The sequence below is a fragment of the Centrocercus urophasianus genome, unplaced genomic scaffold (genome assembly GCF_019232065.1).
Source record: "Centrocercus urophasianus isolate 14NV4802_14NV808 unplaced genomic scaffold, USGS_Curo_1.0 seq_26, whole genome shotgun sequence".
NCBI lineage: Eukaryota > Metazoa > Chordata > Aves > Galliformes > Phasianidae > Centrocercus > Centrocercus urophasianus.
Window position 1 is genome coordinate 1,694,688 of NW_024884822.1, and position 25,254 is coordinate 1,719,941.

At 44.1% G+C, this 25,254-nt stretch overlaps 1 protein-coding gene across 3 annotated transcripts in view; it reads right to left on the reverse strand.

Moving 5' to 3' along the window:
- KCNIP1 (potassium voltage-gated channel interacting protein 1) overlaps nt 1–25,254 on the reverse strand; it is a 305,776-nt gene that overhangs the window by 220,573 nt on the left and 59,949 nt on the right. The window contains exon 1 of one of the 3 annotated variants that reach the window (XM_042826386.1): nt 22,136–22,198. The exons of the other annotated variants lie outside the window; for them this stretch is intronic. The gene's annotated coding sequence lies outside the window, so the exon portion shown is untranslated. Of the gene's footprint in view, nt 1–22,135; nt 22,199–25,254 lie in introns of those variants that run through there. 3 annotated transcript variants of the gene reach the window in all.

Sequence of the window (25,254 nt, forward strand, 5' to 3'; positions counted from 1 at the left end):
CAAACATGGCTACACCTTCCTCTCTTCAGAAACAGACGATACTGTCAGTACTGTCTTTTGTAGGTTTTGTAGGAGAAGAGGGGAGGATTTGCTGCTTCCATGCATGATTCTCCTGAGTCCATGAATCACTATAGCTCACAGATGCAAGAGATGATGCACAGGGAGGACAGGAGATCCCTAAATAACACCTCAGGCTTTTTTTAAGCTTCCTTCACATACTTTCTTTGGAGCTTCTTTGCTCTTTGTGATGCTGTGTTTGTGGCTTTTTGCTCTTAGGAGTAGCAAGAACGACAAACATCAACCAGGTGTACTTTTGCCATGGGAGCTGCCACAACCTTTATGTGTATTTTAGATACAAACAGAGAGGGGCATGTATGTTTTTATACGATGTTTTAGCTGTGACCTTGCCCAATCCTAGCCTCAGAATGCTTCAGTCAGGACATGATATTACTGTGCTGCTTTTACAGCTGCTAACTTGTCAAAGATGTCTTTCTTGCAGCAAGCACCTATATAAGAAACCATTTTAGCACAGATAATAAATGACATGACGGCAAGCTGAACAACATCCACACTCCCCAGCCCAGTCTGTCTGCTCAGTATCTGAGGTATTAGTCAGTTTTGGGTCTTGCAGGTTCCTCCTAGCCTTGACGGATTTCTGGGATCATCACAGCAGCCATACAGAGCTTATCCTGCTGCACCAGCACAGATTAAAAAAATGATAGTTTTTCCATGAAAAGCTATTAAACCAACCTTTGTTTCAAAGAAAGGCACTTAATAATCAGGCATCTTCTGCAGCCAAAATCATTTGTGTCTCATTTTTATCATTATTTTTCTGTCTCTTTCTTTCTTCCACTGAGGAAAAAGCAAGCAAGCAAACAAGGAGAAAACAGGTGAAGAAGAGGAAAACAACAACAAGAAGGTCAAAACTCAGTTTTGTCAGAGGACACAGACCTTCCTTGGCAAGCACTACCAGCAGTGGAGATTGCACGTGAAGGTGCAAAGCCCTTTGTACATATACTGAGTGCACACATGAGGCTTAAGCTTGGTTCTGCATGAAAACCTGCTCCCTGAGGACACATCCAGCCACAGTCTTACATTATTTTCTTTTTAAAATACCATTAAAACACAACTCCACTTTCCTCTTGCCAATTTGGAACTTGAGTGAGAATACAGCATAAATAGAACAAAGATTTTGATACCAGTAACTGTTCTGCCTCCATAGCTGGATAATTTAAACTGCCAGAGTTTGAGAACATTTATGATACAAAACATAGTCAGTGATAATCGAGTCCCTCAAGACATCTACTAATTTGTTTTATTGCCCTTTTATTTTTGTCCCCTTTCATTTTCTGAAATATAATCATAGTTCAGTGACTCCATCTGCAAGGAATCCAGCAACAAAGCTTTCGCTGTAATGATGTACAACAAATGAATCACAATTCCTTAATCACTCCGTTTCCTTTATTGTTGCCTCATTGGAATTCATGGGTTCCTCAAAAAATTCAATTATATTTGCAATTTCTTCACAAAATTACACAGATAAATAACTGAAAGCATAATGATTCCTTCACTTTCTGAAAAATAAAGGAAAAATTAAAAAAGCATCTTAAGTTACTGCAAGGATAGAGAGTACGTATTCAAATAGAAAAGCTCAGAGGAAGATGTGACACGCAAAGCACTGTGCTGGGCTCTGCCCCATAGGGACACTGCACACAGCAGCCTTACCAGGGGTAAGGGTAAGGTGCCACTGTGAATAGACCCTGAGGTGGGATCAGAACTCTACCAGACATCTGACCCCAATTTCAGACTCGATCACGGCTACCAAAATCCTACATGGCACGAGGAGGGGATACCATGGACCCAGACCTATCATACAAGCAGACAAATTTGCTCAGCAAACTTGTTCAACCCACTGAAGGGAGAACATGAGAAACTGGCATACACCTGTTATCCCCCTGACATGAGCTTCAGCTTCAATCAGTTTTTGTATTTTGAGTTTCTAGTCTACTTTCCTCAAACTCATCTGCACATAAGAACTGGACAAGTAGATCTCTTTCCATGTGATCAGAGCACACAGATACCACTGGTGCATATAAATTACATTTTCATATCCTCAGAAATTGGCAGACAAGAAGAAAAATGATTCATCTCTGAGCAAGTCAAACTAAATCAATAAATATTTTGTCATGCAACTAACCTAAAAAAAGCACGGGGATTTGATCGAGTCTGTCATATTAAAAATAATCCTGAAGTGAATTAGGACTACCATACTTCAACTGGCTAGATTTCAGTTGGAAAAGGTGGCTAAGGAGCTAAAGCCATATCCTGATAGGTGCTCTTGGAAATCCACTGATACCAAAGGAGCTAGTCCAGATTTTCACCTAAGAAACAGTAATAGGCTCCTACTTGTGTCAGTCCTGGGGGGGAGATACCTTGGAGAGGCCATTCCTCTTCCATTTCATTATCTCTTTCCTTCTGAGCACAGCAGCATAAAATAAGTCACAAATTTCAAGGTATCCTTTACTTGCCAGAGAAATAATTTACACACAATAATGTATATTTTTTCCCATAAGCTTTATGCAAATCTGAAGCTTTCTTTTCTGGTCTCTCTTGCACTTCCAAAGCAACCACCCCAGATTTAAATCTGGGGAAGCAATCAGTTTTTTAACTCAGGAACAAGAGAATTTAATTCTTTTATCCCTAAGAGACAGTAATGCTCTTTTAAAATTACACATGGGCATTTATATATACGTGCAATTGAGGATCAGTAATTAATGAATTACAACTGCAGTTTGCTGTGATTTTCCCCATGGCTCTCAGACACCTGGGGTCAGACTGGAGCCTGACCTGTCCAAACAATCACTGCAGGGACCAGAGGGTAAAGATGAAGAAGCACCCCATAGCCAAAAAGGGAACACTGAAACATCCCAGGGGCAGTTAAAAGGGCTGGGTTTTGCACAAGGTGAACTTGCATAATAGAAACCAAATCTCTCGTCAAAGCCTTCCCAGTCCTTTCCTCTCTGGTGATGCTGACCAGATGCTGCCTGTGTGATGGTGTTCAGACTGACTGAATCGGAAATTTTCTACCAAAGCATTAAAAAAGACACTCATGGACCCAGATGGTAGCTGGGCAGCTGCTCATCTTTCTCATTTTTCAGGGAGGTTTTTCTCACTGCTCTTTCCTTTATCTACAACACAATCAGCTGAGCTTCAGCTAGAGCAGCTTCAGCTACCAAATGAATTCAGCCCTAAAAGGTGTGTATGCATCCAGAAGAGCTCAGACATCAGCAACAATTCCAATAGCCTGCACTCTTAGCCGATGAGCCTCCAGAGATAGAATAAGGCATTTTGATAAGTTAATCCTACAAAACTAGTTTCAAACGCAATGCCAAATCTGACTTTAAGATTCCAAAATAAGGATTCAAATACAAGTGTAGGGTTGTTGTTATTTTTTTGGCATGAAGGAGCTTCCAGTCAAGCAGACAGGATCACCCACGCTACGCAGTGCTTACATTTAGAAGGCAGTTAGGTCTTCTGCAGCTGGTAATAAGATAAAAGCATAGGAAAATAACAGCTCCCTGGTTTCTTGGTCTTAACCTTCTAATGCATAGGGCAGTTTTTCAAAACTGAGCTGACTGTAAGAGGACCTTCAAAAAGAGGAATCTGTTCTCTCATACATACAGACACTTCTGTGAGACCTAGCCTGCGTTAGCACAGCTGTGTATGTGAACACGCTTCACTGGGAGCCCATGCCTTGATACCACCAATCCGAATTACTGCCGTTTTTTGCAGCAGCAAGTTCTCACATGCCAGATGTTGTATCACTGTGCACCAGGCACAAAGCCTGTACACCACTGTGCAGCTTTAGAAGCCCCTGGAAGTTCAAACGGACCAAACCACAGAGAACCAGACCAAAGAATCAAGCCACTTCACAGCTGCATCCATAATCCTGCTTACACTTCAGTGAGTTGCTATTTATAATTAGCCACTTGTCATTTCAGCTCCAAATACAGCTAACAGCAGATTGTACTTAACGCTGCTGTAAGAGGTATAACTGCCACACAGCGAACACAGCAATGCAGACTGGGAACCCCCGGGGGATTGGTCTCCCTTGCAGAAACATCTAGACTCTGAAACTGCACAAAGAAATAGAAAAACCAAGCAGCTGGAGGTGGCATAACGCTTTCCCCAAATAAAAGTCTACTTAGAGAGTAGCCAACAGCAATGAGCTGGGGGATTAAGCTATATCCCTTCAATTTAGACTCCTGCACAGCTCTTTTCTATAGCTCGGTGAAGAAAAGTATAAGCACCCCGTGTCACTGTGTTTCCCCCAGCACGTTCACTGGACTGTGCCCATTTATTTCATGCTGTCAATTCGCAATAATACGCTATCTGATTTAGTTCAAAACCTCAGAAGGATTACCCCAGCTCTGTGTGAGCTGCTTCTCCCAGTCCCTTCCCACCACACTGTATTTTGTGACAAATCCCCGTGCATCTCCACGTTTGGTGTGTATCACTCAGGAGGCTGAAATAGATCACTGCAGAGCAAATGTTCTTGCTAGTTAAGCTGTGTTCACTCTGTGGGCATCTGCCTTGAATTGTGCTCATACTGCTGCTAGAAAACTTTCTAATTCTCAATCTACACCTTCAGTCACTGTCACTCTCCTTCACAGGAGAGCCCTCAGCAATGCTAGTGTCACTTTCAGCCATGCTCCCCCTTCTCTGCTTGTGCAGGAGACCTTTGGTTCCTCAGTCACGAGACCCTCACCATCCATGTCCCCATCCCCCCACTGATCTCCCCCACCCCACCGTCTATCTGTCCATTTCATACCCTCCAGCTCCCTCCTTAGGCACCAGCACTGCTGCTTAGAAATGTGTAGATGTGGTACTAAGGAACATGGTTTAGTGGGCAACATTGGTGTCAGGTGGATGGTTGGACTTGATGGTCTTAAGAGCTTTTTTCCAACCTTAGTCATTCTATGATGGCTCAAGCCCTGCCCATCATGCTGCTGACCTAATGCTTCCCAGGCCATGCAAAACCCCTGTCAAGATAAACCACATTCAGGACTGAGTAAGAGAACGTAAGAACACAAAGAAACTTGCCTTATTCTGCCTTGGACATTCTGTTGTGTTACCCATCCATGATCCCACTAGCATCAGTATTTGATCTGCTGCAGGGGGCTGCAGAACTGAGGCTCCACGTTTTAAAACTGCTCTGCCTCCAGGAGCAGCTCAATAGCACACAGGAATGAGCACAGGGCCCATTTCAGAGATGTTGGTTTGAACTCAGGGAGTAACTGTTCTGTGTTAAGCCAAAAGTATTTCAGTTTTCAATACTCCTATAGTGGTGTTTCTTTTTTTTCCTTCAAAGGGAGGTTACCTCGCTCTGCATGTTTGATCTTCCACCATCTCTGAAAATGAACAACAGAAAAATCCACCTCCAGATTTTGTCCCAGCCTAAGACAAAATGTTTAGTTTCTCTTCAACTGATCAATAAAGTTCAACTTCTTTTGCTGCTATGGCAAGGTAGAACATTAGAGAACAACATTTCCTCTTTTTATTTTTCTTCTTTTTTTGTGAAAACAGGTTCCCCTGCATTTTTGCCAGCTACAAAAAATAAGTTTAGAAGTACACTGGCACAACACTTCAGCCAGAACTGTCGGGAGCTGAAGTTGCTAATATGTCCAGCATGGGGAACATTTTCATGGCTGAGTAGCTTTGTGGGCCATCATTACCCCATCATAGCCTATAAAGGAGGAAAAAGATAACCCAGAAACCTCCCAAAAAGTATTGACTAGAGTTTTTTTTTCTGTTATTATTCCTCCTTTCCACAGCAATGATGCTAAAAGGAAAGAAAGAGTTTGGCCATCACACCAAGAAGGATGAAAGCAAGCCGCAGAGACTGCACAGAGGTAAATACCTCTCTGCAAACAGAAACCCACTCTCAGGCTCCTCTCAGTGTTTGCCACGTGCCAGCAATGGCTGCTGCTATGCTGCCCCAAACATGCACATCTCTCCTGCCATGAAATTTTACACTTCAGTTCGCAGAAGACAGAAAATGACTGCAAACAACAGAAATCTCCCAATGACCCAGAGATCTTCCAGGGAAACTGAGAGCACATTTCTATCAGGAGGACAAAACACAGGTTGGCCATTGATGGAATATCTTAACATAATAAGAATCTGCCAGTTATAGTCCAGTCACTGATTAAAAAAGCATATAAAAAATTAAAGACCCATCTCGTGGCTCATTGCTCCTTCTATTTTAGCTGGTCTAACTGAAGTCAGGGACGTCTAGAGGCAAGCAATCAGCTCCAACCTGCTCATGATTGAGCTCATGAACTTATTCCACTCCACTTGCACTTGTATAATGAATGATTAAACACGCTGCAGCGCAGGTCCACAGAGAGCCCTGCACATACCCATAATATCAGCAGATTTGTGTGCTTCCCCGAGAGGGAAGAGCTGCCCCATTTCCATGTCTGCTATGTATGCAGACAGTAACACGACTTCAGATATATAACAGGGGAAATTACAGGCTACGTTAAGGACAACCTTATTGAAAACCCAATATATTTCCTGATGATGGCTTTGTTTGGACTGCATTATGAAAGCTTCTCGAGCAAATATTTTGCAGTAGGTGTTAAAGTCCTGTTTGCAACACCACCTCTCTATTGTCAAAGCTGAAAGGCAAGTGAGACTAAGGGAGCAATTTAAAAAAGATTGACAGGCAGAAGATGGTTGAAGTCCATTTGCTTCTAATTACTGGCACTTTCAAAGCCAAAGGGAACTTGATCATCACATTTCACCCACAACTTAGCAGAAACAACATTAACTGTCTGTGCATACATCTAAAAGCAAAGAGCATTTACAAGGAGACAAGAATTTATTCTATTTGTATTTCAGAACCGTCACACCCTACTTCACAGGAATTCTATTCTAGGTCTCCCATGGGATAGCTGGCTGCACCATGGTATCACCTTGCTCACTGCAGTATTTCTGTAGATAGCTGCTGTGCTGTACGACGTATGTGAACAGCTGAGATCTGGGAAGGAGGAATGCAAACACTGCCATGCACTGAAAACACTGAGTTCTTTTTAATTCACCCAACATCTTTGTATCAAACATAATCAGAGAACGTTCTGCATATGGTTGATGTAAGAGAACAATACTCTTCTCTGTGTTACAAGTATGCAGCCACAAGCAGGTGAAGAAGATTTTCCATAACGCCACCACAAAATTCAAAACACGATGAAATGAGAGGTGTAATTTACCATAGCAGATACCTGTTTTCATACAGAACATTTTCTTGGCAGCCAATAAGAAAAACCATCCAGCCACCAGAGAGATCTGGGACAGGCATGGCTACAACAGCGCTCATCATTACTGCTGCTCAGCTGCAGTGTTCCCACAGCTCCGTACTTCATTAAAGGGAATTACATATTTGCTATCAAGTAGTTTTCAGCCATGTTATCGAGCTTAAAAAATCCCCGTCTTCATCTTCTATACGCTCAGCAGAGACTAGCTAGTTAATTAATTCCCGTGTTCGTCTATCCTTCCACACCAGATGGCTCGGTGAGCTCTCCAAGTGCTCCCAAACAGGGCATTTTTTGGCAAGTTCTTTACGAGCACCGGACACCACGGGCAGTTTGGCAACAGCTTCAAGCCGCTATGAACAATGAATAAATATCACTGACAGGCTCAGCTGCTCTTGTGTTCCAGGAAACGTGCTGCTGTCTTGATAAAGCAGCTCAGGGAGCACAACAACAATGCACAAATGGCTTTGGCTTGTATACCTGTAACTCTGGATATGCAGCTTTTTCCAGTAGGAGCCATTTAAATTGAAATTCCAGCAAGATACCATTACAAATGGACATCCTAGTTTTAGATCAAACTACACCTCAAAGTGAAAAATCACATAGGCATGTGTCTTCTCTATGTTCTGCGGGAAAATTAGGCATATGTTTCACGGATTAAATGGCACACAGCAAAATTTATGTTAAAATGCTCTTGGTAAAGGGGAATAGCAGCTAGACTTGGAGAGCACATAAATGTAAAATAGGCAGAAGATTGAACTGTCAAAAAAGTCAGAGCTCTAATTCTTCTACAGAAAACTCCATGGAAAAACCTATGTAAGGGGAACAAATGGGCTATTTATGCAAATAGCTCTTGAAAATTGTCAAGAAATATTAAGAGAGGAATTTGGTTCAAAACCATCCATTTTCCAGGCTTCTTAGGAGCCTCAATTCACAGCCTGATGCTTTCCCTTTCATCTTTAAGCTGAGCACATCTACTTATTTCTAGTCCTTTACCACACAGTTACACAACGCTACTTGGCTTTAGCTGGCAAAAGATCATCTTGGATTTTTTTCTTATCAGGAGCAGGGAGATAAGTACTCATTGGAGAAGGAACAGGGAAGGAACTTAATGCACCTTCACACAAAATCAGAGGGACTTTCTGTTGAATTTAACTGAGCTTAGATCTGGCCTCACCAAACACAAGCAGAAGCCTGCCCCACTGTTTCCTAGCACCCTGAAGGGGCTTTCCAGTGCATTCGAACATGAACCCCTCAAACCACAGCTGCCTGCAGCACATGGAGCATCCCCAACTCTTGGAAGAACTTCTGACTCACACAGCAATAAAAATTCAGCAGCATTACTACCAGAGTTGGCTAAATATGCACTTCCTAGCTATTTTTTATTATTATTTTTTAATTTTTAACTCTTACTTGCATGTTACCCATTGTCATAATTAAAAAAAAAAAAAGTTTGTAGCTTAGCATATATATTTGCAGGTCTTTAACAAGCTGCAGAATCTCAAGTCCAGAGTTACTGTTCACCTTAGCCTGGTTTTACACACATTCATCTCAGTAGCTCCCTGATTTCAGCAATGATGAGACATGAAGCAGCACAACCCCCAGACTGTCCCTCCTGCAAAGCACAGGGCTGGAGCCAACCCCACTGCTTGGGGCAGTGACTGAGCTTGCAGTATCAGGTTGCCTCATCACAAGTCAATGTCTGGAAATTATGGATTCAAGAAGCAGGGTCCACAAAAGATGGAACATTTTAAGCTTTGCAGTTGCCAGTGTTTTACTTGAACTGTTTCTAGGATATAGCTCTAATTTCCATATCAGGAAGACATCCATCACAAACACGATGCGCTCCCAGCTGGCCATGCGCTAGAAAGAAGAGTGACACCTTCGCTCTTGCATGTTGCTGAAATACTCAGCAAAGGAAATGGGAAATGTCTTATCTGTGTTGTCACTAAGGGCAGAAAAAGATTGCCAGAATATTTAGCTGAAAAACACAGATTTGTACCGCATCAAAAGAGATGATAGTGGTTTCTCATCTCTTCTAAAACATTTATGTCAAAACAGGGGAGAAAATAAACAGAAGTAAACATTTTAAGAAGCCTGAGCATTTGCTATAACATCTTTCCCATAATAAAATGAAATCAAAACCATGTCCATTCAGAAACACTTCAGCACTATTCAAGTATATACAAACCAAAAAGACTGTGTTTTATTTCACATTAATGTGTTTCAGACTCATGGGTAAGTGCTCCAGCTTTATTCTTCAAAGTCAAAAAGGAATTCAGTGCTTCCAGCCTCCAGGAGCTCAGCAGGGCACCCAGGGGAGTGCCATCACCCCAGGGATGTGCGAGAAGCCAGGGATGCTATCTGAGAAATAAGCGATATGGGAGTAAATTGATTTAGATCAGGGATGAGAACAGAAACCCTTATCTCCTTGTTCACTCTTTCTGTCTTGTCATTGGTACGTGCAAGAGCTGCAGCAAGCCCTGTTGTCTGACAGTCCCCACTGTGTCAGACACAGGCCTGGAGAAGCGCAGGCTGCCCCTGCAGCAGCCCCACCGCTCCTGGGTCTCACCTCTCCAGCAGTGCCATGCTCGTGCTGTCCATGCTGCCTGCACCAGAAGGACACCTGTAGGGCTGCTGTGCCCACTGAATGCCTTGGAGCCTTCTCACATTGTTTCTCATGGCAACATCACAGACCACAGCCAGGTCAGGCACTGTTTGAGGGGTACCAGCGCTGATTATGGCAGACCACCAGAACGTGACAGGCTTACGGGAATAGTGAAGTCAGCTAATGCAAGCAGTACCCAGAGAAAATAAACCAAAGTAACACCTAACTGACCTGCAGAGCTGCCTGAGACCTCTGCAGCTCTGCGAGGGTTAGCACTGATTGATTCAAGCTGTGTACAACTGTAGTTGGGGAAGTCCTTGACTCCTCAGGTAAGATCAGCAAAGCTTGTTGAGTGAAAATAAACCTCGAAGTGAGCTCTAATGTTAAAGAAATCCAAACAGCAGTAAAACAAACACAGAGAAGACAGCTCCTGCTGTGCTGCTGAAATGCTATGGGGCCATTAAGAATGCAATTATTCCATCAGGATGGTTGGAACTGCACTCTCCCAGGTGGGAGACGGGCAGGCTGAGAAACTAACAGTGAGCCCTGGCAGAGCCCCTGGGCGTGACAAGGACGTCCCACAGCAGCAACGCCAGCAAAGGATGGGCATCCAGCATGGCACCAGGTGCTAGAGAGGCAGAGAACAGCTGTGTCCCCAGGGCAGGGGATGGTTCATCCCTTTGGAAAACACTGGTACCTCCTGAAACCAGAAGTTTCCTTTTCTCCATGTGTGTACAGAAACACATTTGTACATAAGAAGCCAGGAAAAGCATTTTGCCCTTGCAGAAAGCAGATTTGCTTTTCTGAGGCGAATTCTAAAGTAAATAACGCTTCCCTGGCAGACAGCAAACATCCGTCAGCATTTCCAGCATTGAGGAACTGTCACCCTATCAGCTTACAGGTCTTCATCACCATTTTTAGTCTCCAGCCTTCCAGCTTCACCTGAAAAATAATTTATGAGCTCTGTGGCAGTTGAAGTCCCTTCTTTTCACAGGAGTTAACACATTTCTGCTAAGGAAACAGCACCGCAATGGGTCCTTTGGTTCATTTACTTTTGTAGCATTCACACACAGCTCTCTTGGCATATAAATATCTTAATTAAGTGTGACTGAGACGCTTATCATTACCAGATCCATCTAAAAGAATACCAGACTCAGAGAGCACAGAGGCATCACTTACATTTCTTATTTAGGATTAACCATAAAAAGTCTCAAAGTTTCCTTATGAGAACCATATGGGCATCCAAGCAGGAGTCCAGCAGTTCCCAGAACAAAAGGCACACACGAAGCAGCCAAGGTACAGCCCCGCACTGATGGGATGGGGACTGGGCACTGAAGAGACTCCGTCAGAAACCCACACAGAAACAGCCATGCAATCAGCCTGAGCCATCACCAAGCACGTGCCTGGGAGACGAGCTCAGCAGGTGAGCTTTGGCACGGCACTGCTGCACTGCGGGCAGCAAGCATGTCTCAGCTTCAGGCTTAGGGCTTAGGTTAACACCTTCATTGCTCTGGGACAAGTCATCTCTCAGAGCATGCTCTGCATGGCGTGCAAGAAAAGAAACTAAGAGGAATAATTAAAGCTCCTAAGTAGGTGATACTCAGGGCTGAACACTGAAGATGCTGGGATATTTAAGCACGGTCTTGGTAGCACAAGGAAGGACTGGGTTTGAGCACAATGGAGACACATATGCTAAATAGTGATCCTCTCTCTTAAACATTGCCCCCTAAGCCCTGAAGATATCGATCTCCGAAATATCACTGAAGTAAATCAGGATGAGAGGGTAAGCTATTAACCTGCAGTTAGTCTGCAGAATATTGCAGCCTGAAACACACCTGTGAGAAGGCACGAATACTGATGGGAAGCAAGGAGAGCCTGCTGGAGCTTTTTCTGACTGCTCTGACATTAATGATCCAAACTGAGATGGGGACTTTGGCAGCTTTTCTCACAAGGCAGTGACTGTGCTCAAAGAAGAGGCTGCTGACAAATACAGATCTATAAGAAAGGCTGTTTCTACCTTCAGAAAAATCATTTTGTGTGAAAACGTTACAAGGAAAGCAAGGTAAAACTAGACTGGAGACTCGTGTTTAAAGAGGAAACTGAAAACAGAAGGTCATAAGAGCAAGAATTCAGAGGACATTTCAGAGATCAAAAGTGAAGAGAAACGTAAAAGGAAACTGTGCAAAAGACTGAAAAATCACAGCCTCAAACCATCTCCAGCTTTTCAAAGCCACTGTACCAAACCTGCAGAAACGGCTATTAAGAAGAATGGAGCTCAGGAGCAACAAAAGCAAAAGAGAAAAACCACACGAGGCACTGGCAGCTCTGCTTGCAGGCAGGGGCTGCCACCAGCCAGGACTGCGCTCATGCACTGAGGCAAAGCCTAGCTGCCATCAGCAGATGATACCTCTCCCTTTGATACCACTCTTTGAATTCCCTATTAGTGCTCATTCAACGTGAAAATGTTTTGGGAATCTGAATGAAAAATCTTATAAATTGGTGAAACTGAAAATTTAACAAAAGCACCATTTCTACTGAAAAAAGGAATCAAATGCAAGCTATGGGAGAAAATGAAAGATGTGTAGCTAGGTTCATTCTAATTACTGGCAATATTAAGATTAAAAGCGTGCCTAGCTCTGTGCTCGATTCAGTGAACAGACACTGTGAGACTGCAAACAATTACTCAGCCCTCAAAACAACGTGGAGTGCATTTAAAAAGTCACAGGAAAAAAAATAATGAAATTTCTCAGAAAGTCACTGATGTAAGCAGATTGCAAAAGCATGACAAAGCCAGCCCACAGCACAGCCCCAAGTGCAGCCATCTGCAAGGAGGGTTGCACACAGCAGAGCTGCTGCAGCGCTGCCAGTACTGCTCCCATGCCATTGAGCTCCTCAAAGCCAACAGGGTTGGTTGTGGCTATTTGTCTGAAAAGGAACACAGCCTCAAAACTCTCTGTGAAGTTTTGAACACCTCAAATGATGTCCAGTGAGCCTGAATAGCTAGGTTACAAACTGAGCAGAACGACCCAGCAGTTCCTGCTCTGCACACCTCCCGTGGGAGCAGTATGCCAGCCCACGGCTCTCGGTGAACAACTTCATTCTTATTTGCAATTTGAAGGCTGTGTTTATACATGGAAGGATCTGGCCAGAGATTTCCAGAACTCAGGTACAAATGAATAGAAATCATCCTTCCCTAACAATTCCTCAAATTTACAAAAGCAGGAGATGTAAAGTAATCCTCACAGTGTGGCCACAGCACCACAGCAAGAAATGACATTTCTTGTAGCTGCTTTTAGGTACTTTATCACATAGGTACACAGAAATAAGCTTTCAGTGATTTTAATGTCTGTTGGCTTTTCCATCACGTGTGAATTAACCCAAAACTTAAAATAAAATTACACTGAAATAACGATTTCTGCATGACAAAAAGAAACATGGAGAGCTAACATTAAAGCCAGCAAAAGCTGTTGAAAAACAAGGTAATGAGTTTCAATGAACATATTTAATGTAGATTCTGAGTTCCATCAATATAATGGGCAAAGAACCTAAAGGAGAGCAAGGCACAAAAAAGAAGCACCCTGGATTTCAGTACATGAAAGACTGGAAGGGACTGTTGAAATGATGTGTACATTAGACGTAACTGTGCCTTCTCACTGTGAAATAGGGCTGCTTGCCTCCCTCACAGCCTTTGTTTCACTTCTTTCTATCTGTGTTATGAGAGAAGCACACAGGACATACAGCACTCAGCATCTCTCTCCATCACTGCAGAATTACAGAGGATGACTGCTGAAGCCATGTGGAAGAAATTACACATTTGTGAAGTGCAAAGTGACAAATGAACTGGAAAAATAACATGTCCTTCCTGGCAGCCAAGGACCAGAACCACAGACAGGTGCAATTAGAGACTGACAAGAGTCATTCAGAGGCAGGCAGTGACATTTCTGGGGATGGTTCACAAGGATTATGTTTTCTTGGTTGGCTCAGCCTCTCCTATGAGTTCTCTGACCACTCCTGGCAATAATTAGCAACTTGCTCAAACCTTTGAAGAAGTTTCTTACTTCTCAGTGGAACAATTCCTCTTCTGCACCATGCCCAAGCTGTGCAGAAGGGAATAAGACATAAAACAAATATAGAAAGTCATAAACCATCCAGGGAGTGGAGCAGAAACCAACAGAACTGTGAATGCAGCTGGGCCCGGGGCCAGTTCCTTGTGCATGTGGGGCAAACTTCTCCCTCCTGTTCTGGCAGAAGGGAACCACGGAGATTTTCTGTCAGCAGTTTTCCAGAGAAATTGTAGTTCAGACAATTTTCTACACTTTATAAACTCAGGGAGAGACTGTGGTTGCAATACTCCACTGGATGCCAGGACTGTGCTGCAGTTGTGATGAGGAGCTCATTACTGGAGGTCTGTGGTTTGCACAGGGCAGGCACAGCTGCCCCAAGGTAAACTTCAGCATCACTGGGTAATATTTGCTTTAAGAAAGCAAACACTGGCCTCTGAATAACTGTAAGGTAAGTACAGACAGGTATTATTTGCGTGTTCAGGAGCATTTCCAACTTTCAAATGCTCTTCAGAAACAAATAAAAGAAATCCCAGCAAATCAGGCCATAAATATTGCTGTTAATTAACTACATCTTTTTATGGCGCTTGTCAATGAAACAGATAAATAATTAATGAAGTTAAAAAAATTGAGAACTCTCACCCAAGATTCAATGCAGGAGCATTTACAATGAATGGGACCCAAATGGCTCCAGCATTCCCAGCTGCCTGCATGCTGCTTTACATGTGAATGTGGCTTTATTTTGCCAGCAGAGGAGGTGACAGCGGATTTACCCACATTCTTGAGAAAACACCTCATATCAAGTGGCCTTCTAAGAACACCGGGCTCTTCATGTAAGCCTCAAAGAAACCAGCAGTTTCAAGACAGGGACGTCTCTGCACCACCAGCAATGTGCCTGGCACACCTTTTCTACAGGAAAAAAATCACTTTGTATTCTTTGGGAAAACAACTCTAAGGTATAAACACTGCAGGGTGCGTTTCTTGCTAAGAATGATTTCCTTTTTCCCCTCTGACTATGTATTTTTATATGGAAAACACTTACTTTTGCTTACATATGAATAGACACACACATTTCTTTTCAACACACTGGAGCCATTACGTGCTAACTGACTGTGGTCTACATTACTATTGTACCTCATATTTGCTGTAGCCTTTATCCTTTTCCACACTGCTGTCTCTGCTCAAGAGTTCAACACAGCATCCATTTTCAGTAGTATAATTCGTCACATAAAACCTCAGAGCATTAATCTGGCAAACACAATTAAATGCAAAATCTTTCTCACCCACTGTAGTTCATTTACAACTTCCTTTTTCTTTTGCTAATGATTTCAAAGCAGAATATTTTTGGAAAGGATATTTTTCTCAATGCTCAACTCTTTATTAAGAACAGATGCTCTGACTCTTAGGCCCAGATACACAAGCTCTGATTTTAATATTCACTCTCCCTTCATATTTCCTAGTCCAGACAGACACAGAAGTTGAGCAAAAGATAACAAGACAGTACATACCAGTGGCACCATGTACCAAAAGCAATGTGCTGCCCAGGGCATTAGAGCCCTTTTGGGAGAGGAACACAATCAGGCCTTCTCCATCCTCTGTTCAGCACTACACGTTCCCACTCCCAGGATTCACAACCAGGTTGTTTCTATGTGGAAAACAGTTTTCTGGTCAGTAGATTTTTTGCTTTTTTTTTTGTTATTGTTGTGTTTTGTTGTTTCCCCTCCCCCCCGAAATGAACAGCTGTTGAAAGATGCTCAATGGTTTAGCATGACTGTTAGGATGGATTGTGGGACAACAGCAGGAAAGAACTGGTAGCAGAAACCATAGTTGTATTTTAGCATGGAGGCATCGTTAAGGCCATATAGAAATGGGACAACAGAGCCCACAGAGGCAGACCAGGACATGGTCACTGTGTGACTCCATGTATGAGATCTCAGCCACCCCAGCAGGAACCTCAGCACGGTGTGGGGAGCTGATCTGTCACACTGCACGCAGCCCAAGCATCGCTCCACCGAAGCAGAAATGTCTTAAACAGTTTACAAATCCATCTGCATCAGGCGGTTTTATTTCTTCTCTTTAGCACTTTATCTTCCTCTTTAAACAGGGCATTGCTTAAAATTCTGTTTTTATACGTGTGTAAATGTCAAGAAAGGCTCAGCTACATCATTATAGATGGCAGACTATATGTTAAGAAAGTGCTAAGAGCTCTATGCTAACTATCAGAAAGAAGTGGAAGAATGAGAATTTCTTTTGACATCCCTTAAATTTTTCTGATTTCCTCTTTGCCAGTTCATGCTCACCCTCTGAGGCCACTGCAGCACACAGTGCCCTGGGCATGCAACACGCGTGGCTGCTGGAGGCCAGCTGGGAGGAACTACTGCACCTCTACAGGGCAGCAAACAGCCCAGGCTGCTCTGCCAGCTGCAAAACCACTGCTGCTGCCCCATGGCACTGCACTGGCACAGCTGGCCTTGGGGGCTAAGTGATGAGGGTGCTACTCTCAGCTCCAAGCCAAGATTGAGATCCCAGATGCACCCATCAGTAGTGAGAACTAATGGGGAAAGTAATTCTGCGGGTGTTGTTAATTGTGCTTTGCTGCATGGAGCTCATATATCTGATCTCCTGCATCTGCAAGGGAGCATCCTGATGTGTTTCTGCAAAAGGTGTGACATCTGTACCAAGAATAAAGACAAAACCCTCCCTGGTAAGAGGAAGCTATTCTGGGTGACACAAGAAAGCTGCCAGGAAATCAGCAGCCTGCTAAGCTCTGCAGGCTAAATATTTGCACTGTGGTATAGAGAGCTAACAGCTTAGATTTGCTACTAGGAGAAAACAACACTTTCATAAAGTGGTAAAGATGCATACGTAAGCCTGGTATAAATATTTACAGATCGCAGCAGTCGGAAAAGCGAAGCCTGGGTGCAGCCATCCCTTCAATCCGGCCGCGGGCTGCAGCGCTCCGGGCGCAGCCAACACCGCCCTCTGCTGCACGAGAGCACGAGGCGCGGCACCGCGCCAGCATCCGCCTGTGCATCAGGACGGAGTGCTTTTACAGCGTGCACGCAGCAGAGGGAGCGCTCATCTACTGTATAAAGCCGAGCCGAAAGGATTCCCCGCCGCCAGGATGCCGCGAGCTGAGAGCCGCGACAGCCCGGGCGAATTTAGCAAACAGAGCCAGAAGCACCAGCTCTACGGAAGGAGGTGCGGGGCTTTCGGTTTTATACACTTCAGGAGATGTCACTGAGACAGAAGGCGTGGGTCAGCAACCCCAGCAGTGCTGCAGAACTCAAGCCTGAGAAAACTAACATACACGTGGTTCAAACTGCATCAATACCAACTTTAGCTCCTCTTTTGCAGAAAAAATTAGAGCAGTAAGAACTCAATCCATTCAACACATGGGCTGTTGGACGCAGGGCTTTCCATGAAAACCCTGAACTGAGGACACAGCTCCAAGCTGCATCTGCTGGAGCTGCACCTGCAGGGAGCACAGCATTTCCAATGGCAGCCAGCATTCGCCAGTGGGAAGCGACAGTGCGGAATAGGAGAGCTCTTGCTTGCACAGATTTGCATGTCAACTCTGGAGCGAAAGCTGAGGTAGCAGAATGGTGCCTTAAGTTGCACATAAGACACAGAGATGTGTTATTTCATAGTCTGTTTCTCCAGCAGCTCCTGCTGCAAGCATCTGAGACCTTACATCTGCCAAAGCAAACTGCATCACATCTTTTTGAGGGTGAGGGAGGTAGTGGACAGATTCAACCTAGAAATTGCTCCCTCTTGTCACACACAGATTCCACTCTCAAACTACTGCCAAAGCCTGCCATGGCTGTTGCCTTAAATCCATGTCAAACCCAAAGCTCTCAAACGAACAGTCAGCAGCACATCCCTTCTGCAGCCCAGAGTCCAGCTCTGAGCCTTCCCTGCTGGGGAAAGATGAGCAAACCTCAGCCTACAAATGTTACCCAGAGCGATACTAGCAGCTACTATGTAGGCAACAAATGAAGCTTGCTGAGACTGCAGACTGAGCATAGAGAGGGTACTTCAACTGGGTGATACACAGCTAAGCTGGGAAAACTTTCCTACAGCTGTTATGTTTGTATTCCTTCAAAAAGAAATCGAAAAACTATAATCACCACCATCAACAAAGAGAAATCCATTAAGTCTCATTAAATCCAAATCCGTAGAGCTCTGTAAGTTCCTGGACTGCTGATCTCTGGACGCTAGAGTTAATTTAGGGAACCTGGCTGTGCCACTCCTTGGCACCTGCATTGCCTGAAGACGAGATACCAAGCTTAGTCAAAGCCAGGAAAAACATTTTGGGAACCGCATACTTCAAAGGAAGTGAAGAAAACAATGTAGCTGTGATAACTGTGAAAACAGGCAAGAATTTTCGTAAGTTGCAGCCTCAGTTAATCTGCAGTTTTATCTGCACGGTAACAGTCAGGAAATGACAACTGAGTTGCTTTCACAAGTGGCTTTTTCATTTAAATCATGCATTACACCCAGTTGTTCGTAATGTTGACCATCCTTAGCCAAAATTCAAGCACCCTTCCTTGGATTCAGTTATTTTACTTCAAAAGTGAAGCAAAAGAAAAACTGAGTACTTGAATTCTGACCCCTAGGCCAGGCTGTGCAGCACCCAGCACAGGGCAGACCACAGACACTGCTACAGCTTTTTGCTTGTAAGTAAGGCATAAAGTAATAACGCCCCCAAGTGAGTGCTGTATCTGACTAGGAGAGTGCTTTTAAATTCTATTATTTTTCATTCAAGTTTCATTACTGCAGGAAGAGGGGGAAGAAAAGCAATTTATGTGAAGAGATAATAAACAAAACCCATGCAGATAAATTACCACCCGTGCTCACTTGATCCATTGCTACAGGCAAGGCTAATGAGAAGCAAGGCCTGCTGAGTTTTGTTAGCAATGCATTCTACAGCAAAGATCAAAATCTTAAAAAACAAACCCAGAACTTATTGAATCATTTACTGCAATTGGTGACACTGCAATAAGCACATCAAGGTGCAGCATGCTGTCCTCCTGCCCACTCACAACAACCACCCACCACAAAAGCCAGTCAAACCTATTTACCTAGGGGCAGAGTATTGAGAGGGGGGGGGAAATGATCAAATTTAACATTGAAAAGATATTCCTGCCAAATCCCAATCTTTCTTCTTCTCTACTTTCCCCCCCTCTCCACCCCGTTATCTTTTACCAGCAGCTTTACATAAGTACTTGCAAAAACATACTGTGGATTATTTGAAGTTGTGGGTGAAAGCAGAGTGCTGTGAGGACAGCCTGGCTGCTGCCAGGACTTTGGCACGCTGCACATCAAATTCACAACTCTTACCAACAACCTCCGTGTTTGCTGCAGTGCAACAAGGGAGGTGGATGTGCAGTTAAATAAGAGCAGTGGGCCACATGGCACAAGTGTGTTTTTTGGAAGTGCCTCTTGCAGGAGTTCTCCCCCACTGCTCCACCAGTGAGAAAAGCAGTTTCCCAAAGGTTCCAGCTCCAAAAGTCTCAAATAAACCTGCACCCACAAAGCTCCCAAAGCTCTGTGGTCCAAACCCTTCTCTGGAGCAGGAGCTGTTCCTCTGCCTTGCTGTCCGAGGAAGGGGCACGGTTGATGCCTGTCCCTTGCACAGCTCGGCACTTGTGGCAGGAGGGAGATGGAAAGAGATTTCTCTTGTAACCCTCTACATCAGGCTTCACAGGAACCACACATGGTTGCTCTTTTCCTTCATTTTCTTGGCACCTTCTCACCGTGGGCACTGAGCTGTTTGCACCAGCTGCGTCTAAGCGCTGAACTGCTCCTCTCCTCATGCTGGGCAGGAGCAGAGGGCTTAGCGCCGGGATTCCTTTTTCCTATCTGGAATGGGGAAGAGAGGAAGAAAGCAAGCATGATGGTCGATTCACAGGCAGAGCCAAATGACCCAAGAGAGAAAGTCATCCAGGGGCTCAGCCTGGCATTCACATGGGGCATCCATCACAACTCACAGTTATTCATTAGGTACTCGCAAGCACACAGACCATTCTGGGAAGGAACTGAGCACCAATCCTCGATGTAGGATTCCTCACTGTACACGCTTAGAGCCCTTGGAAAATAAATTATTTTTATGAAATACTCCATCATGAAAATGCAAGCACAAATTACAGTTTGATTGCTATAAATGCCATCAATTATTTATTTCCCTTGCAGTGGTTACAGACACAACTGTTACATTTTAAAAGCATCACACAGACAACATGAAACATTTAAGCAGCTGCACACTAAGGAGTGGTTGATTTAACCAGACTTTCCTATGTTCCCCACAGGAATTAAGTTTGGTAGTCAGCACTTTCCACAGAAGCCTGAGCTCATTCAGAGCTACTGGAAGCAAAATGTCACCCTGGCCATTAAACGCACACACAGAGTGGCACAGCACAACACGGCCAACTGTGTGCAAGTCTTAGAAAAAGACCATTTATGAGTAATACCGTGCCCAGAGGCAACATGGAACTTCCAAAAACCAGGCTACAGATAGAAAACAGGGCAGAGCTGCCATCTCACAACATGTTCATGCCCCAGTTTCCTTGGTCAGAAAAATCTCTGTTACTCTTTCCTACTCGCATTTGACTATTAGGTGTGCTCCTATGCCAACCTGTTGTAATTATACAGATTACTTGGAAACAATGTAGTCCAGTTAATTTAGTTCCAAGGCTGCAAAACTGTACTTTGTGTTGATTTTCTTGTATCACTGGTGCACCCTATTGGTAGGCCTCTACACAGACAGCAGGCAAGCATTCTTTCTTCAGATTTTCATACACCAGGAGAAGTACAGCCGTGCTCCACTGGAGTGTGCTATTTGTTTGCAATATGAATATCAGCTCGTGGTATCCTGAGGCTGCAAGCAGTGCTGCTGCCTGCACCCACTTGCACACTGCTGTGAGGATCCGTGGCAGCTCCTGCCCTAATACAACTCTGTGGGTGTTGCAGACAGTGTCAGGACTCCATCAGCTGCCTTGTGTCAGCAGCTCCCCCAGTGCTGCTCCTCACATAGCAAAGTTGACATGGGACCCATCCCACACAGACCCTCGCTCCAACCTCAGCCAGCCCTATGGCTAACAGGACTAGTAAGTGCCTTGAACTGCTAGAGTTGCATGCCTTTCCTTTGGCTTGCTTGTTCTACAGTTACACTCATTAGCCATCACATCAGTTAATTATAACAGAGAGCAAAAAAGGGCAACAGCAGTCTCTCTAGTTTGACTGAGGACAGTGGAGGATCTCAAGTTTGCTTTATTTCAGAGGGGGGAGAGGGGGGAAGGAAGAAAGAGCAATGCTGTTGTGTAAATATTCCATGCTTGGGTAACTTTGCCTTCCACAGCAAATACTGAGAGCCAAGCATCCAACAGCATAAGCTCGTCCTGATGCAATGGAGCCAGCACTGGGCTTAACCACTTCGGAATGTGATCCTGAGGACCTGCAGTTACAGTGCCTGCTCATGCAGAACAGAGTCAATGCAGGGAGAGGTAAACTTTTAAATTGAACCTGAATCTTTTATTCTCTCTTCACAGCATACATTAATGGGGACTACTCCGTATGGCTGCAAATTCCTTAAAGAAGCACTCACTTCTAAGCTAAGACAAAATCCTAATGCTCACCATCCTTGTTCTTTCATTCATTGCTGTGTTAAATCCCCATACTCTCAGCAGGCACCAGAAAGAAAAGGGACCACAGTCACTAATTTAAAAACCTTTGCTGCTGTGACTTGACAACATCTTCTTAAGGAACTTGCAAAGAAAAGGCATTTGGGTTCAGCGGGAGGACTCCTACTGCAGGAGTCAGGATGCTAAAGTAAAGCCAGAAGTGTCTCAGTGAAGTTTCAGAAGATTTACACATGAAATTACAACATAAAATAGAGAACCAAAAAGACCTTGCATAGTAGGAAAGAAACACAATTTGCTAGCTCTTCACTTATTTAAAATGAGAAATGGGAAAAGTATTCAAGGAAACCTGAAGCTAAGAAAAACAAGTTATGGATTTTGAAAGATAAATTACGAAGTGGAGCAGCAATCATGTGAAGACGAAGGTGTGAATTTATCCAAACCTTACAACAATATTCTGTGTCTCCTCATCTTCTAGCCACTGTGTATCCCCCACTTAAAATCACTTACCATCCAGCCTCCAACTGGACAATAACTGGGGCTCTGACAGCTTCCAAGAATCCCAACCTCTTCTCCAAGACAACAGCAGCTGTGCTGCTCTTCACAGGGAGAGGAAAGGCACAGCATGCCACGTAATGTCCAGCTCTGAAGAAATGCAAACAGCTGCCGTGTCCAGCAGTGCCTCAGGGGCTGGTGCTCTGCCTGGGACCACGGGCCAAGCAAGGCAAGGTGCTGGCAGGCAGCACAACTCCCCTATCCAGGGGCTGCTGGGCAAGAGGGGAGCCTGAACGCATCTCTGTGGGGCACTACAGCTCCCTAAGCAGATGGCAGCCACTGCTCTACTCCAAGCAGGCAGTGACAGGGGTCACAGCCAGAGCAAAGAAAAACACATTCAGCTTTACACTACCAAGTTCAAAGGTTATGATCAGACTGTCTTCTTCTTTCACACTACCCAGTCACACGTTGTGTAGCTGTACAACAAACGGACTGCCAGCAGTTTTTACTATGCTCTGTATAGTGCATACATAATGAAAACACAGTCTACTGCCCTAGCCCACAAGAGGGTACAATTTGTTTTTGAGATGAAGTTAGCTTGCTAATAGTGGCTGGCAGCAACTGCTGTTGCTGTCATAATGATAGTGCTTTCTTATTTTATGTCTCTATTCTCTACAAGAATCGAGGTGCCTCGTCATGAGCTAATGCTGCCATCCAATAAAACATTAAAAGAGGCATTAAGTTCAGCGCCTTGCCAAAAGCTATTGCAACTACAAACAGGCAACTACAAAAGTGTCTAAATGACCCTGTCTAAGAGTCGGGAGTATATTAAAGCAAATGTTCTTGCTTAGGATGTCCACCACACGTTTCTTACTGAATACTGGAGTTGATGGGATCAGGGACAGGTCCTCACCATGCAGAGACTAAGACTGAATTTCCATTTTCCTGCCAGTCTAAATGGCTAGGGGCTGCTTTAGTCTTAAGCACTGCCATAGATCATGGATGCCTCCCTACGGTCCCTGTAAGCTCTGAAGGAACAGGTGGAGCAGCAGCTTTCCTACCACTGTGCTGCACACCCAGCACAGATGAAGAAGCTCTTTAATATTGCTGCTGTGAACTATCATTAGGATTTGTGTGCTCTTAAAATGCACAACGGAAAGAACAGAAATAGGGGATAACAATTTATCCTCTGTAATCCTCAGGGACATAAATATCCATCACAAAAGCAACTCTAGCTGAAGACACAGAAGAGAGTGTGTTTTGTTTTTCATTAAGAAAAACAAAAGGGCTCCGTTGGCAAGACTGAGCTGAATGTACACTGCTCACAATAGAACGAGCTTGTGCATCCCACAGGATGTTAAAGCTTCTGAAGAGATCTAGTAATGCCCAGAGCACAAGAGGCAGCTGTTGCAAGTGGACACCCCAAGGCAACCATGATGCTTTGGGCACCCTGTGTGACAGCATACAGAGCCACGTGCTCAATGTGGCTGAAGCAGCCCAGCAGTCAGGAGGTGCTCACCTGCAGTTCTCAAGTTGCTCTGTGTCATGAAAGGCAGGGCCTGTGTCACACAATTAATGGCATGGCCATGTAGTTGCCATGTATCAATGGCCAAGGCCAGCAAAGTTCACTGGATGCTTCAGCACCATCATTCTAAAATGGAGCAGTGGCTGCACTACAATCATTTGCCAAGGCCCTGTTGGCATGTGTCAAAAAGGAATCATGCTGTTCATCACATGAAGAGGTTCTGATGTGGTGATCACAGTCTGTAACTTATTGACCAACAACTTCACCAAATATTTGCTGACTTCAGTGTGTGCACAAAACCAAGCAGTGAAAAGCAGGGATAGGAGATGCATTTCTCACCCGCGATTTCCAGTCACTGCAGCTCCAAACGACTCCAAGTTAGAGCAGCTACATGGACATCAAATACAAGTAACAGTTCAGGCAAGCTGGACAGTAAGCAGAAAGAGGGAAAAGCATCTTTTGTTTACTCATTGTAGCCCTCCCTATTGGTAAGTTACCTTGTAAATTAAATGAATGGTAAGAATGCAGCAGATAACTGCTCCAACAGCCGGGTCAGAGCCTCAGCTGATCATCTCCAATGATCCACAGAGATCTGCAGCCAGCACCAAATGCTGCAGCCTCAGCACTTTGCTTTTCCCAAAACAAATATTGAAACTTAATATTCAAACTCCCCAGCGTGCATGAAGGAACACATTATTTTCACAGATTAACAATTACCATTTTCTTTCTGCACTGATACATTATTATAAGCTTCAGAAATACTCTAAAGGGGGAGAGTTTCCCCAAAGCTGTATTAAATATAAAATTCATTAATTGTAGCAGAACACCCTTTGTATTACAGACTGCACTTGGCTACAGCTTGCTATTGGGTTCACGTTAAGATGCCTTCTTTCTTGAGAAGAGTTTCTTTAGAGGATGCGTTAAAAGACACCACTCCAAAATGAACCATCTAAGGGGTGGGGGTAAATAAAAGTAATCACTACATGCTTAGAGATATCTGTTGAAAGGCGTAGTTATTTTACAAACATGAAAATTGTTTCCACAAGATTGCTAACAACGCCCTGACTCTTCCATGTCCCTGCCCCCAGAGCTGCATCCCTCTGCAGAGGGGCTATCAGGAAAGCAATTGCAGGAGGTAAACCTGTGAGCTCCTGCACTGCATGAGTGCTGGGAGGATACCAACCACATGGTACCTTGCCAATATTTTCCATAAGAAAGGGAGTGAATACTTTTCATTAGCTTAAAACGTGTTGATCTCGAAGTGATACAACATACTGATAAACATTCTAAGAGAATATGCTACTCACTGTATTTCTTCATTATCATTTATAATTAAGAGTATAAATGTTTGTCATGCTTTTTCTGTGTTTTACTACAGAGACCGTGTGCTGGTTTAAATGATAAGGCTGCTGACTTAGGAGCTGGCTTTATCCCAAGCAAAAAGAGGAAAAGTCCCAGGTAAACTTGTTATAATAAGGTACAATTCCTGAGGAACAGTGTCGGTGAGTTTTGAAAAAATCCCTATAGAACAGACCCCACTGATCTGATCTCTACTAAAACCTACAGATCACTATTAAAGAATCTCCTCTCTGGAGGGTGGGACTTGCTG